We start from the raw sequence: 15,822 nt of genomic DNA on the forward strand, positions 1-15,822 counted from the left end.
TAAGTCCTGTTTCACGGGTCAGGGTCCATCATCAGCTTTATCTTCTGAATTGTCCTAACAGTCCAGGGAATTTATTCTTGTTCTAGGTATGGGCTACAACAGAAGGATACAAAGGGTATCTCTAAAAGACCTAAAATATATATCACTTATAGGAGTCAGAATACATTTCAGATGAATAGATCATTAGCCTGTGGAGTGTGGCATTTAAAATAATGTTTTATAGTCAAACATCTGATCAGAATATTTATGAGTAGTGCTCACATAAATCCTTTAGCAAATTATATCTATAAATGCAAACAAAAACATCTTGGAAGCATATTTTCCATCATTAATCATAAATATGTTGTTCCTCACAGTTATGAATTCAGCAAAGCAAGCAGAGTTTTATATAACAACAGATCTTAAAACACTGTTAGGTGAAATATAAGATATGTAAATTAAGATATTTAGCCTAGCCAAACAATAAAGTCATTGGAACTAGCAAAAGCATAAACAGATATCGTTAGAAACTAATCTTCTTTTCCAAGTCTTCAGCATCGAAACCTAAGATTATTTATATGAACCAACAATCAGAAAATGTGTATTCCAAAAATCAGCATATATAACAAAAGTTGTGTAATGGGTGTCCGTTTTCTTTTCCTGGAAGTTGGCTCAGTACTTCTCTCATGCCCTAATATTAAAATAGAAACTAAAGTTTGTAGAGTTAAGAATCTCCAAATTGGTTGTTAATGGATTCTAGAAATTATGGATGGGATAGAATTTTTAAAATCTTTTTACAGATCTTTCATGCTTCTTTCATCAAGTGAGTTCAGAACTTTTCAAATATACCCTAGAATTCTATGAGTCACAAGAATAATGGACACAGTCTGGCATTTTATGAAAGGAGAAATATATTCTCTAGCTTTGTGAAAAAACAAATGCTTCTTCTCTGGAACTCATTAGATTTTTGTTTAGAAAACAAAAGAAGAAAGAGATAAGAAAACATGGGATTTTTTTTTCTTTAGTATATATCAACTCTGAGAGTGCCCATATATTTTAAATAAACACTACATATTGAAATATATTTTATGTCTATATTTTACTAGTCCCAACAAAATATTTTCCATGTGCTTGTGGTCATTTTTCCTGTTCCAAATCGGTTCTTTTTCGATGAAACTACCAGATTTAAATGCAAAGTTATAACACAGAGTATTCACCAAGTGAACTATTATTCTTTAAAACTTATCATTTCTAAAATAACCCATCAAATCATGCAAACTAGTAAGAATGGATAGAAAGATAAGTACTTGCCAGTATTTTCAACTGGAAGACTGTTTAAAGAATAAGTTTCTTTAAGTTTTAAGTCAGATCTTTTTTTTTTTTTTAATTTTTGGCTGCGTTGCATCTTCGTTGCTGTGCATGGGCTTTCTCTAGTTGCAGCGAGTGGGGGCTACTCTTCGTTGCAGTACACAGGCTTCTCATTGCGGTGGCTTCTCTTGTTGCGGAGCACAGGCTCAAGGCACGTGGGCTCCAGTAGTTGTGGCACGCGGGTTCAGTAGTTGTGGCTCACGGGCTCTAGAGCGCAGGCTCAGTAGTTGTGGCACATGGCCTTAGTTGCTCCGCAGCATGTGGGATCTTCCCGGACCAGGGCTTGAACCCGTGTCCCCTGCATTGGCAGGAGGATTCTTAACCACTGTGCCACCAGGGAAGTCCCCTAAGTCAGATCATTTTAAATTTAGAAAATAGACCTATGTGAAAAAACAGTTTATGAAGAGAAATGCAAATTAGAATGACAGAAAAAATAACTTCAATATGAGAGAAGACATTACTTGGGCTCTGAGACAAATACACTTCCTGAATTGACCTCAAATCCTATGTGATTTTTTGCTTAGACTTGTCCTATTATTTCTTCAAGAATTTAATATCCTAGCACTTTAGTTTCTTTCCAAAGTGAGAATTATCTGAAAAGAAGTGGGAGCATTTGACAGAGTGCATTGATTTTTCATTACCTGCACATTTGCTGATTTACTGTATTGGTTTGTAGGAAAAAAAAATAGTTAAATTATTGCAAAGCAGTGATCAGCTTATGAAAAGCTAGAGAGAGGTCCAAACAAAAGCTCAGAGCCATGACATTATTGACTGCATGTCCTGTCTTAATGAACTGTGTAAACCACCCTCCATTACAAATGCTGCTAGTTTAACCTAACTTCACATTGTTTTCTCCTTTAAATGTTTCAAACACTGAAGTCATAGAGTAATCTGAATCTCTATTGATCGGCATCTCCTTGGGATTGCCAAATCCCAAGCCCCACTTGAAGCTGGTCTAAAATGTTTTTACTTTTTACATTTAAATAACAAAGTAGAGGTGGCCAGGAAAGGTGAGAAGTGTTTTACTCTTCCTCAGGTCAAAAAAACAATCATAGAATTCATTTCACAAAAATTCAGATGTATTTTTCATTTCCAACTAAGAATGAAAAATGTGACTCATGTTGTCTTGGTTAAAGCTGCACTTGGGGCTCATACTTTGCCTTAGTTTCTCAACGATCAGAATATTTTTCACCGAGATGAACTCTAAGTGGATCCAGCATTCAGCACTTTTTGAAAAGCTTTCATGATTCTTCTCAGTGTTAGTCATACCTGTACCCTATGAAAGAAGTCTAACCCAGTGTGCCTTTGAAGGTAAATCTACCTGGAGTAAACTGCCAGATGATACCCTGGATTAAATCAATTATAATGACAACTTGGATTGATTCCTACCCAACTATCCATTCAAAGTCAATTTTAAGCAATTCTTATCCTGCATTATGTTGGTCCTCAGTTCTCTTCTAGGCTCTTGAAGGGCTAATATACCCGCCCCCTTGAGTGTCTATTATAGAACACAGCAGTTTTAAATACATCTATGCTTCCTAGGCTTGATTAAGTGTGGGCACAGTGAAGCTATTTTATTGAAGTGTTAAAACATATGGAGGTTGCCACTGTGTGCTTAAACACTAGACCATTTCATCAACTAAAAGGTGAAATGTTTGTTTTCACAGGATTAAATGCAATAATGTATTCAAAATCATTGACACATATTATTTGATACATGACATCTATTATTACTCTTGCTGAATTTTTAAATTAGGAAAGTTTAAAATTTTAAAGGTTTTACTGAACTATATACACAGAAAAGTGCTCATCTCATCAATTTACAGTCTAATAAATTCTCAAAGGCTAAAATTTGAACACCAAAGCTCAACATTTCCAAATAAAAGTCTTCTGGTTTACACTACATTTTTTCCAGTTCTTTTTTATTTCCATATAATCTAAAGCCTAAGAAATGTTCAGTTAATACCATAGAATTCAAAGATACAACAATATAAGCTTCAGGGTAGGGTTTTACTACCTATTCGCTGATCTGAGCCTTTGTTCACAAAGCAATATCAACTTGATCGTTTTTCTTAACTGGGCAGTTAAAAACAGATTTTTTTTCTTCTGTGTTTGGGAGGAAGGTGAGCAGGGTATAAAGACTGGAATTAACTTTTATTGAGTACCTGTAAAGAGCCAGGCACTGTGATCGACATTGTCGCATTGGTTTTGCACAGTAGGGATACTGTATACTTACAACATCCCTATGAAGAAACTATTTATTCTTACAGATAAGGAAACTGAGGTACAGATGGGTTGAGTATCCCGCCCAATACCCACACCTTGTAAACAGAACACTAGAATTCCAATTCCAATGTGACCCCATGGTCTTGCTATCATCCCAGGTTGCCACTGACGCCAAAATTTTATTTCCAAGATCAAATAATCCAATTCCAATAGTTCTTTTTCCAAGACTGCTGCTAATAAGTTTTACCATTACAAATATTACTCCTCGTATCAAAAATAGACTTTAAAAAAAACTGTTTCTCAGGTTCAGCTTGACAGAATTCTTTCTCATCCATAGGCCAACAGAACATTCCACCAAAGGCACACACCATTTTTTTTTTTTGTGCTCAGTCTTACATGTCCATCTTTCACACTATTAGTCAGCATCAGAGAAAGTGAGCCAGAGAGGAATTTAAACCCACCAGCTAAAGAGAGTCAGAATATAAAACTGATTGATGCCCCTGGGTATGTTTCTATTGGGAAAATCAGAATTCTGGCTTTTTGCTTTATTCCATTTCTGCATGACTAATTACCCATTCAAAATTTCTATTTGGAACTTCACATTCATTAATTTTTCTATCCTACAACACCCTGTCTTTGGAATTTTTCTTCCTCATTCTTATTTTCCCCAATCACCTACTATATAAATCCTGGAGAAATGTTTGACTTATCTTTCTTCATTCCCCTGTATCCAATGGGTCAGGGAGTTCTGTGGATTCTTCATTTGCATTGTCCCACCTCTCTCTCCTTGTGTTTCTCACTGGACAAAACAATTCTCACTTCCTAATTCCCTCACTAACTTCACATCTCTCAGTCTCCTATTGCTAGTCTGCCTTAAGCTGTTTCAGTTAATGAACCTCTTGCCATGTCCTTCTTCTGCTTGCTTAACTTTTAAAGTAAGTTCCTTCCTGTTTCCCAATTATTAAAGTCTCATGCAAGCTCTCCATAATCTGCCTCATCCAGCCTTTAAGGCACAGATATTCTCATTCTTCCCTCTGTTGGCCATGTCTCTCCCCACGAATACCCTACACACCCTTCCCCTTCATAGGATTCAACACTATTATTTTAAGAGGCCACAACATGATATTCTAAGCAACTTTATTCAGCACTATGCTGAACTAAGAAGATAACAGGTATGTGAAAATTAAACAGATGAGTGAATTTTATCAATATTTATTAACTGGTGTTCAGGGTTTTTTCTTCTTAGAAGAACCAAAATGATATAATTAACTAATATAAGTTATTTGTATTCCCTCTTTTAAAACAACTATACTTGCACGAAAACCTTGCATTGCCTAAAGGGTATTAATGACTTTGCTATATGAATGACAAAGCAATTGCTTTAATAGTAATTTTTCATTTTTAAAAAACTTATCCTCGGGCTTCCCTGGTGGTGCAGTGGTTGAGAATCTGCCTGCTAATGCAGGAGACACAGGTTCGAGCCCTGGTCTGGGAAGATCCCACATGCCGTGGAGCAACTAGGCCCGTGAGCCACAACTACTGAGCCTGCACGTCTGGAGCCTGTGCTCCGCAACAAGAGAGGCCGCGATAGTGAGAGGCCCGCGCACCGCGATGAAGAGTGGTCCCCGCTTGACACAACTAGAGAAAGCCCTCACACAGAAATGAAGACCCAACACAGCCATAATTAATTAATTAATTAATTAATTAATTAAAAAATAAAATAAAAAAATAAAAAAATAAAAAACTTATCCTCCATCAACATCTTGTTATATGTATGAAGTTCTTCACTTTGTTATCAACAACCTCATTTTTTCTTTTTCTTTTTAGCATTCCTTTATTCTCATTATTGATTTCGTACTTCAGGCACCATGCACTACTTTATTTCCACTTAATTAGTATCAGGTGTGCATTAGTGTCCTGTGGCTGCTGTAACAAATTACAAAATAATCTTCTCTTTTTCTTCTTCTTTATTTGTGCTGTACCCCAGTGTTTTGAAGAATTGCCTGACACATTACAAATGCTAATTAATATTTGCCAAATGTATAAATAGGTCTTGTCTTCATTTTTATCGTGATGCACGTTTTTTTTTCAAGGGATTATGGATGGCCAACCATTGAATGTACCGTCTTAAAAATGGTGAGCTCCCTCTCTCTAAAAGGACTCATATAAATGCTTAATGATCAATCAAGAGAGAGGTTATCATAGAGTTTCTATATTAAGAATCAATGTGGACCAAACAATTTCTTAACTCACCTCCAAACCTGATCCTACAGTTCTCTAATGTACTGGTGGAACTGGCCTCATTCACATTCATTCATGGAGCCATAAATGGAGCATTCATTTTTTAATCTTTTTTTCCACCTATTTCTTAAGGTATGTTTTGGGGCCAAGTGTCATGTGTTTGTTTCCTGTGGCTACAGTCACAAATTGCCATAAATTCAGGGGTTTAAAACTACAAATTAATTCTCTCACAGTTCTGGATGCCAGAAGTCTGAAATCAGTGTCACTAGATTGAAGTCAAGTTGTCTGCTCCCTCCAGCTTCTGGTGGCAGCCAACATTCCTTCACTTGTGGTCACATCACTCCAAGCTCAGCCTCCATGGTCTCAAAGCCTTCTCCTCTGTGTGTCTTTTTCTCTTTTGTCTGTATCAAATCTCCTTCTGTCTCTCTTTTATAAGAACACTTGTGATGGCATTTAGGGCCCACATTGATAATGCAGAATAATCACCCCATCTCAAGATCCTTAACTTAATCACATCTGAAAAGACCTCTTTTCTCGATAGAGTAACATTTATAGGTTCTGGGGAGTAGAATTTGAAAACTTTGGGTGGCAATTAATCAGTCTCCTACAGGCATATAGAAGATTATTGTAAGCCATCATTTCTTAACTGTTACTCCAGCTATGTAACAGTTTTGGAGTCAGAAATTTCTATGGAGCTGCAATTAAGTGATAACCAATAGGTGGTATTAAGAGTCAGACTCTCTCAAGCTCTTTTGTACTAAAGAAGGAAGAGTTTTAGAAAATATTTTGCTTATAAAATTTTAGTGCTGATGAAAATGTTGATGTAAAATGTAATTAAAAATTTTTATAAGTAAAAAGACTACAGGCATCCTCTGTGTAAAGCACTTCATTGACGGGTAGTTTTAGTTAAAGTACTTTTAAAGGGTAGAACATAAAAAGTGGATCTACGTGAGATATAGAGAACAGATTGGTGGTTGTCAGAGGCTGGGGATGGGGAGGTAGGAAGAACAGGTGAAGAGGGTCAAAAGGTATAAACTTCTAGCTAAAAAATAAATAAGTCATGGTGACTACAGTTAATAATCTGTATGGCATATTTCAAAGTTGATAAGAAAGTAGGTCTTAAAAGTTCTCATCACAAGAAAAAAAATTCTGTAAGAATGTATGGTGATGGATGTTAACAGGACATTGTGGTGATAATTTTGCAATGTATACCAATATCGAATCATTGTGTTGTACACCCGAAAATAATATAATGTGATATGTTAATTATACCTATCTACGTGGAGACTATTCATATGTAAAAACTTCACAAATATTTTTTTAAAGTTAAAAAAGAACATGGGAGAAAAAGGTACATTATAAGAAACTGAAAGAGCAGTTTCAGGGAGGAGAAAAATCTTCAATTCTGGGATGGGATGTCATGGAAATATATTAGTAAATGAGTTTTCCTAATTATCTACAAGCAGAAATGGGAAATTCTCATTACACTTTTAGCTAACCTTTTTTAAGAAAGTGTGATATTATTAAAAGTTGTTTCTATGATATTTAAGGACGTTCGCGGTCTCAGATTCTCTGTTTTCTGATGGCTTTTTAACCGTCTTTTCCTAAGAGTCTCCTATGAGATTGGCAGTCCTTTCAGTTTGGGAGGATTTTTTTCCTAAACAACTTGGAAGTATTTCAAGAACTGTTTTTAGTAGTAATTCAGTGCTTTATTGGCTGATGTTGATTGAGAGGCATAAAAGGCATAAAAATTTAAAGAACTATTTTAAACTTTAAAACTGTATCCATTTGATTTTATTCTGAAAGTTTGAAGTAGCTCCTATTTTATAAGAATTCTTTCACCTACCATCAACTAATATCATAAAAAAGAAGTATTTGCTTACACAGAATTTTATACCTGGAAAAAAGTGAGAAAGACTGAGACAGCACATCTTAAATAGTCAATGTTGTGTTAATATTCAGATACATTACATTAATTCTAATTTTAATAAAAGGATAAATAACCTTGTTTATTGAAACTATACATATCATTAATCTTGATTGGCTGCAATAATAAAAATTATTCAAATACTTTTTTCCATCTAATAAAAGCTTTAAACTGTTGAAAATGTCACCGTACATACGAATCTCTGATATTTTCTCCTTTTCTGTTATTAGAACTTTAATCCTCAATTACTGGGATTTCTCTGTCCCACACCCCTGTTCCTTCTGCTGCCTACCACTCCATTTCAAAAGTTTAATTCCCCAGTTGGGAAGCACTGCTGTTGGTCAAAATACCGTCAATATCTTTATTATTGAACAAACACTTTCTAATTATTTATATAGTCATGCATACTTTACTACCTTCCTTCTTTCATGTATTCAGGAAATATCTAATAAACATGTTGCAGGCTTTGGACTTAATGCTGAGGACACAGAGATAAATAAGGCAGAGCTACTAGCCGGGGGAAGGTCATAACCTAGTGTCTGGGGCAGAATCATCAACATGGGTCTCCCAACCTCAGCACTCCTGACAGGTGGGACCAGACAATTCTTTGTTGTGGGAGGCTATTCTGAGCATCATAGGACTTTTATCAGTATCCCTGGCCTACAACCAGTGGATGCCAGGAGCATCGCCCCAGTTGTGGCAACCAAAATGTTTCCAGATATTGCCAAATGTCCCCTATGGAGAAAGATGGCCCCCAGCTAAGAACTATAGTTATACACCAATGTGTCAGATTCAGAAATAACACAAAGGTTGGAGGTTGAGAAAAGATCAGAGAAGGCTATATAGAAAAGGTGGAATTTGAGCCAAATCTTAAAGAAGATGCATCGATTAGCCAGTTTTATACTGTTTCCAGAAAATTCTAAGTAAGGGAAATATTACACACAAAGGCACAGAGGGGAGCTTTTGCATGATTAATGTGCAGACAGACAAGGGAATTACAAAACATGGGTGCTTTGAAAGGTATAAATGTAGCAAATGTCAAGTAGTAAGGCTGAAGTTACAGGGAAATGTCAGATACAAAAGACTTTGGGTAACATGTCAATGCTACGGACTTTATCCTATAAAAAACGAGCAGCTGTTGCAACATGACAGGAGAACTGGATTTTGAATAGATACCTTTTGTATTCCCGTTAGAGTACAAGATCTAGAGTACAAGACAAATCGTGTGTGTTTTCAAATATGACACACACACAGCAGAATTATCATACATATTCAACAAATATTTGTTGAATGAATAATAATACTAACGATAATAGCATTAAGCACTGGTATTTATTACACTCTCATTGTGTGTGTGTGTGGTACTCTCTAACTGTTTATATGAACGACAAAGCTGAGGATCATACCTGTGATGGGAAGGATCTTGGAGGCAAGGAAATGGTTAGAATGTACTGAAATATGATACATTTTAGAAATAATAGGAAAGTAAAAGCAACACTAGCAAATGCTAACGCCAAAGAATATCAAGCGATATCCATCCATCCATTTGGTGTCAAAACTCACACTCGATCTCATGCTAGGTTATTATCTAGTGCTCTTTTTTAATATGATGCTGCCCCTCTTACACCATAGTTTCCCTCTGTTAAGCTCTCTTTCGTTTTTTTGGTTAGGCCTTCATTTACTTCTTTAATTTTTCTGTTTATAAAAGTTCAAAATTCAATTAACTATCAAGTTAAGAAGGAAAAAAGGGAATTTTATTCGAGCCAAACTGAGGATTATAGCCCGGGAAGCAGATTCTCAGAAAGCTCTGAGAACTGTTCCACCTGTTAGAAGTTGAAGGCACAGTCATGTACATTTTTAAGACAAAGGATCGTACATCAAAATGACATACTGATATTTTACACAAAGGTCACCGAGGATACATAGTCCAGGTAAGCACGTACAAAGTGAGCAACAAGTCACCACGACCCCCTACAGAGCTGGGAAAAAACACTATTCTTTTAAGAAGTTACACTGCTAGTTTCAGAAGAAAGAAAAAAAAAATTGATCTTTACAGTTGTAACAGGCACGCTCATCTGTGAGAGTCTCTGGGTTAATGTATAATGCAGATGTGCATTGCACATTAGGGAGGTAAAAGGCCCAAACAAAGACACAGAGAGAGAGTTTTATGTTTAACTTTTTTCTTGTCCTGCTTTAAAATATAAATTTTATTGCCTCATCAGTATCAATGTTTTTGGCAAGTGTTCTTCCAGACATCTTTCTGTGAGTACCACCACATGGCTTACTAGTTATCAGGGAAATGCAAATCAAAACCACAATGAGAGGCTTCCCTGGTGGCGCAGTGGTTAAGAATCTGCCTGCCAGTGTAGGGGACACGGGTTGAGTCCTGGTCCGGGAAGACCCCACATGCCACGGAGCAACTAAGCCTGTGCACCACAACTACTGAGCCTGCGCTCTAGAGCCCGCCAGCCACAACTACTGAAGCCCGAGCACCCAGAGCCCATGCTCCGCAATAAGAGAAGCCACCGCAATGAGAAGCCTGAGCACCGCAACCAAGAGTAGCCCCCACTCGCTGCAACTAGAGAAAGTCCATGTACAGCAATGGAGACCCAACGCAGCCAAAAATAAATAAATAAAATAAATTAAAAAAAAAACAAAACACAGTGAGATATCACCTCACACCTGTTAGAATGACTATTATCAAAAAGACAACAAATAACAAATGGTGGTGAGGTTGTGGAGAAAAAGGAACCCTCACATATGCTGGGAATGTAGACTGGTACAGCCACTATAGAAAACAGCATGGAGGGTCCTCAAAAAATTAAAAATAGAACTACCATAAGATCCAGCAATTCCACACCTGGGTATCGATCTGAAGAAAATGAAAATCCTAGTTCAAAGAGATATATGTCCCCCTATGTTCATCACAGCATTATTTACAATAGCCAAGATATGGAAGCAACCTAAATATCCCTCAGTAGAGATAGATAAAGAACATGTGGTCTGTAGATTAGGCTCTGGCTTAAAATGTTGTGGCTGGTTTGATCTTCTATCTGGACCACCAAAACTTTCTCCATATCGTCAATAAAGCTGTTTTGATTTCTTATCATTCATGTATTCATAGGAGTAGCACTTTTAATTTCCTTCAAGAACTTTCCTTTGAAAAGTTCAAGAACATACAATGGAATAGTACTCAGTCATTAAAAAGAAGAAGAAGAAGAAATCTTGCCATTTGCAACAACATGGATGGATCTAGAGGGTATCATGCCAAGTGAAATAACTCAGACAGAGAAGACAAATTTCTCTTTTTTAAGCAAACATTAGTATCTACCTTGTCATCCTTGCTTAAGTTCTATAATGAGCAAGTGAGATAACCTTTGGAAGTTGTCTAAGCAACATAAATGATCATTAAGACCCGCGGTTAAAATGTACACGGAAATATATGTTCTGCCCAACGTGGCATACACTTATATTCTATCAATTTCCTTCTTAAGAACACTCCCAATGTTCCTGCATACATTAGTTTATTGATTGGGTTTCAGTATAAATACAAGCAAACCTCGTTTTATTGCACTTTGATTTATGGCGCTTCGCAGACATTGCGTTTTTTACAAACTGAAGGTTTGTGGCAACCCTGCATCAAGCCAGTCTGTCAACATCATTTTCCCAACATCATTTGCTCACTTCATGTGTCTGTGCCACATTTTGGTAATTCTCTCAATATTTCAAACTTTTTCATTATTACTGTATTTGTTATGGTGACCTGTGATCAGAGATCTTTGATGTCACCATCCTAATTGTTTGGGGGCACCATGAGCTGTGCCCATATAAGACAGCAAACCTAACTCATAAATGTTGTGTGTGTTCTGACTGCTCCCCCGACAAGCCATTCCTTGTCTCTCTCCGTGTCCTCAGGCCTCCCTATTCCCTGAAACACAACAACACGAAATCAGGCCAATTAATAACCCTACAGTGACTTCTAAGTGACCAAGTGAAAGGAAGAGTCACATGTCTCTCACTTTAAATCAAAAGCTAGAAATGATTAAGCTTAGTGAGGAATGCATGTCGAAAGCCAATACAGGTCAGAAGCTAGGCCCCTTGTAGCCAAACAGTTAGCCAAGTTGTGAATGCAAAGGAAAAGTTCTTGAAGGAAATTAAAAGTGCTACTCCTATGAATACATGAATGATAAGAAATCAAAACAGCTTCATTGACGATATGGAGAAAGTTTTGGTGGTCCAGATAGAAGATCAAACCAGCCACAACATTTTAAGCCAGAGCCTAATCTACAGCAAGGTAGGTCCTAACTCTCTTCAATTCTATGAAGGCTGAGAGAGGTGAGGAAGCTGCAGAAAAAAAGTCTGAAGCTAGTAGAGGTTGGTTCACGAGGTTTAAGGAGAGAAGCCATCTCTATAACATTAAAGTACAAAGTGAAGCAGCAACTGATGATACAGAAGCTGCAGGAAGCTATCCAGAAGATCTAGCTAAGATCATTAATGAAGGTAGCTACACTAAAGAACAGACTTTCATAGATAGAGAAGAGAAGTCAATGCCTGGTTTCAAAGCTTCAAAGGACAGGCTGACTCTCTTGTTAGGGGCCAATGCAGCTGGTGACTTGAAGTTGAAGCCAACACTCATTTATCATTCCAAAAATCGTAGAGCCCTTAAGACTTAGGCTAAATCTACTCTTCCTGTGCTCTGTAAATGGAACAACAAAGTCTAGGTGGCAGCACATCTGTTTACAACATGGTTTACTGAATATTTTAAGCCCCCCCATTGACACCTACTGCTCAGGAATAAAAGGTTCCTTTCAAAATATTACTGCTCAATAACAACGCACCTGGTCACCCAAGAGCTCTGATGGAAATGGACAATGAGATTAATGTTGTTTTCATGGCTGCTAACACTACATCCATTCTGTAGCCCACGGATCATGAGGCAATTTTGACTTTCGAGTCTCATTATGTAAGAAACACATTTTGCAAGGCTATAGCTGCCACAGATAGTGATTCCTCTGATGGATCTGGGCAAAGTCAATTTAAAACCTTCTGAAAAGAATTCATCAATCTAGATGCCATTAAGAACATTCATGATTCATGGGAAGTGGTCAAAATATCAACATTAACAGGAGTTTGGAAGCAGTCCAACCCTCATGGATGACTTTGAGATGTACAAGATTTCAGTGCAGGAAGTGACTGCAGATGTGGTGGAAAGAGCAAGAAAACTAGTATTAGAAGTGGAGCCTGAGGATGTGACTGAATTGCTGCAATCTTATGATAAAACTTGAACGCATGAAGAGTTGCTTCTTATGGATGAGCAAAGAAAGTGGTTTCTTGAGATGGATCCTACTCCTGGTGAAGATGCTGTGAAGACTGCTGAAATAACAACAAAGGATTTAGAATATTACATGAACTTGGTTAATAAAACAGCAGCAGGGCTTGAGAGGACTGATCTCAATTTTGAAAAAAAAAAGTGCTATCGCGGATAAAATGCTATCAGATAACATCGCATGCTACAGAGAAACCATTCATGAAAGGAAGATCAATTAATGCGGCAAACTTCATCGCTGTTTCATTTTAAGAAATTGCCAAAGCCACCCCAAACTTAGTAACCATCACCCTGGTCAGTCAGCAGCCAACAACATCAAGGCAAGAGCCTCCACCAGCAAAAAGATTAGGACTCACTGAAAGCTCAAATATTGTTTAGCATTTTTTAGGAATAAAGTGTTTTTAATTAAGGTATATACATTGGTTTTTTTAGACATCATGCTACTGCACACTTAATAGATTACAGTATAGTGTAAATATAACTTTTATATGCACTGCGAAACCAAAATAACTCGTGTGACTAGCTTTATTGTGATATTTGGTTTATTGCAGTGGTCTAGAACCAAACCTGCAACATCTCCGAGGTATGCCTATAGATGGAATTGAGATCTCATCAAAGTAAATACAGGGTGCACTTGAATACATGAAAAAGCAAGCGTTTGCTATCAAATATCTTAGACATGTAAAGTATCTTTTCTTTCCTTCTCTAAAACAAATGCACAGTAAATGTACTTTTACTTCTTAAAAGTAAGAAGTGCGAATTATCTAAAAAGCTTTGTAAAGTTGTTGAAAATACAGAGATTTTTATCCTCAACAAAACTTAAATAGTTGAAACTTAACTGTGGAGTTTTAAAAGAATTTCATGCACATGGCATTTAGAAGTAAGTCAAGCATGTATAGACTTTATATCAAAAATTTTCATGCTGCCGGTAACAATGTTGTGACCAGGGATTTTGTCCTTTGTCTGTTTACAGCTTTTATGTCTGTTTTTCAGATGAGAAACTTTAATGATGGAAGTGCACAGTCAATGAGCCAACTGTGTCCCTCCTCAGTTTCATTCTATTTTGACAGTTCATTTCATTTCTCCAATTTAAAAAGTAAATTTTGAATCTTATTTCTGTGCTACAGACTGTATGTCCTCACATCCAACACGATGCCATTTGTGATTTTAATGAGACACATTCCCAATGCCTTCCTTTAAGTCACTGATATCTATTTTAAAATAACACTTGCCCCCTGCTGAACAGTACCAGAAGTTTTTTATTTTACTCTGTTGACAAGTATCTGAACGATAACTTATTGAATAGTTACCTCATACTTCTATGGTGTACAAAGTGCTATAAACTGAACAACAATTTCTGCAAAATAAATTAGTTTTGCTTCTTATCCCTTTTCCAGCACTGCATCTGATCAGTTCCAAGATTCTCAATACCAATGGCGGTATTTATTTTAACAAAAGAAAAAACCTGTTTCAGAGTAAGTTTAGTTGTTATGTTAATGAATCTGGATGAAAAGTTCTCCCACTGACTTAATAAACAGTCCTTCCCTTTGTCTTTCACCTTTTTGTCTGGAATCCTAAATTCCTTTTTATCCAGATTTTCACACCTCCCAGGTTCCAATTACATGCAAACTCTCATGAGCCTGGAGTCTCTGTGGGCATATGCATGAAATGTAACCATCCATGTATTTCTTGTAGTGTTTTTTTGTTATTAAAATGTATTAGTCTTACTTCTTTGTTCAGGTGTTAATTTACATAGCGTGAAATACAAATTCAGGAGGCATTACCAACATTCTGCCTTGAAAATATAAAATTTTCAATAGAGCATTCATAGAATACCTAATTTTAAGGAAAACAAACTTCTTTTTGAACACTACCACACAAAACTGTCAAAAGTATATTCCCCTGTAACTCAATGATCTAATATATAATGTAACCTAATTAGGCTTTAATTAAATAAATATTACATCATGTGCACAATAAATGACAACTTTGGCATAGCATGGCAAACCATTCTTTAGAATTGCAATTCATTGTCTTTTAAGAGCCCTCCTACTGCAACTTATATTAATCACCTTTTTCGTTTTCTGTATTTCCTGATACTTTGATATCTGGGGCCTTGCCTACACTGACAGAGACTAGACATTCCTCTGGGATTTACTAATTCCTAGAGATAGCAACAACTCCACCAAAGGCGTGCCTTTCATATGCAAACCAACCATTCCAAAGCCCATCCTCCTTTATCTGGCTCTCACAGGGCACTCACACTGGCTCCAGCATTCCCCTGCCCTAATCACCCCAAGACCAGGTTACAGACAACTCCAGGTTATAGACAACTCGGAGCAGCCCTCCACCCCAGAGCCTACTGAAGTTATTTAAAATAGACAATCCTAAACTTGCTTACCCTGCCTGACCCATTCCCTCCCGCAGAAACCTAGATAAAGGCTCTTGCCCACATTTTCTCTTTGTTCCCGCTGCCTCTTGATGGACCCTGGTGCCTCCCTGTGTGGCAGGATGTGTCCTTCCTCTTGGGAACTATGAGTAACAAACTGTTTATTCAATGGCAATTGCCTCCTGATCTGTTTGCCTCATTTTACCTGAATAATAATAAAACCTACATTTTTTAGAAATACCAATTAAGGTTGACATTAATTTTTTCCTGGGACAAGCTGTACCTTTTCACAAGACCAATTCAAGATCTTAGATCAGAGGGAAAAAAAGAAAAAAGTTGTTCAATTTTATATTTGAGAATTAATTT

The 15,822-nt window shown here is 36.8% G+C and overlaps 1 pseudogene; it reads left to right on the forward strand.

Moving 5' to 3' along the window:
* Positions 1 to 15,822, forward strand: part of LOC103013458 (glutamate dehydrogenase 1, mitochondrial-like) — a 105,089-nt pseudogene that overhangs the window by 20,927 nt on the left and 68,340 nt on the right.

Source organism: Balaenoptera acutorostrata, chromosome 19 (assembly GCF_949987535.1).
Source record: "Balaenoptera acutorostrata chromosome 19, mBalAcu1.1, whole genome shotgun sequence".
In the NCBI taxonomy this organism is placed as follows: Eukaryota; Metazoa; Chordata; class Mammalia; order Artiodactyla; family Balaenopteridae; genus Balaenoptera; species Balaenoptera acutorostrata.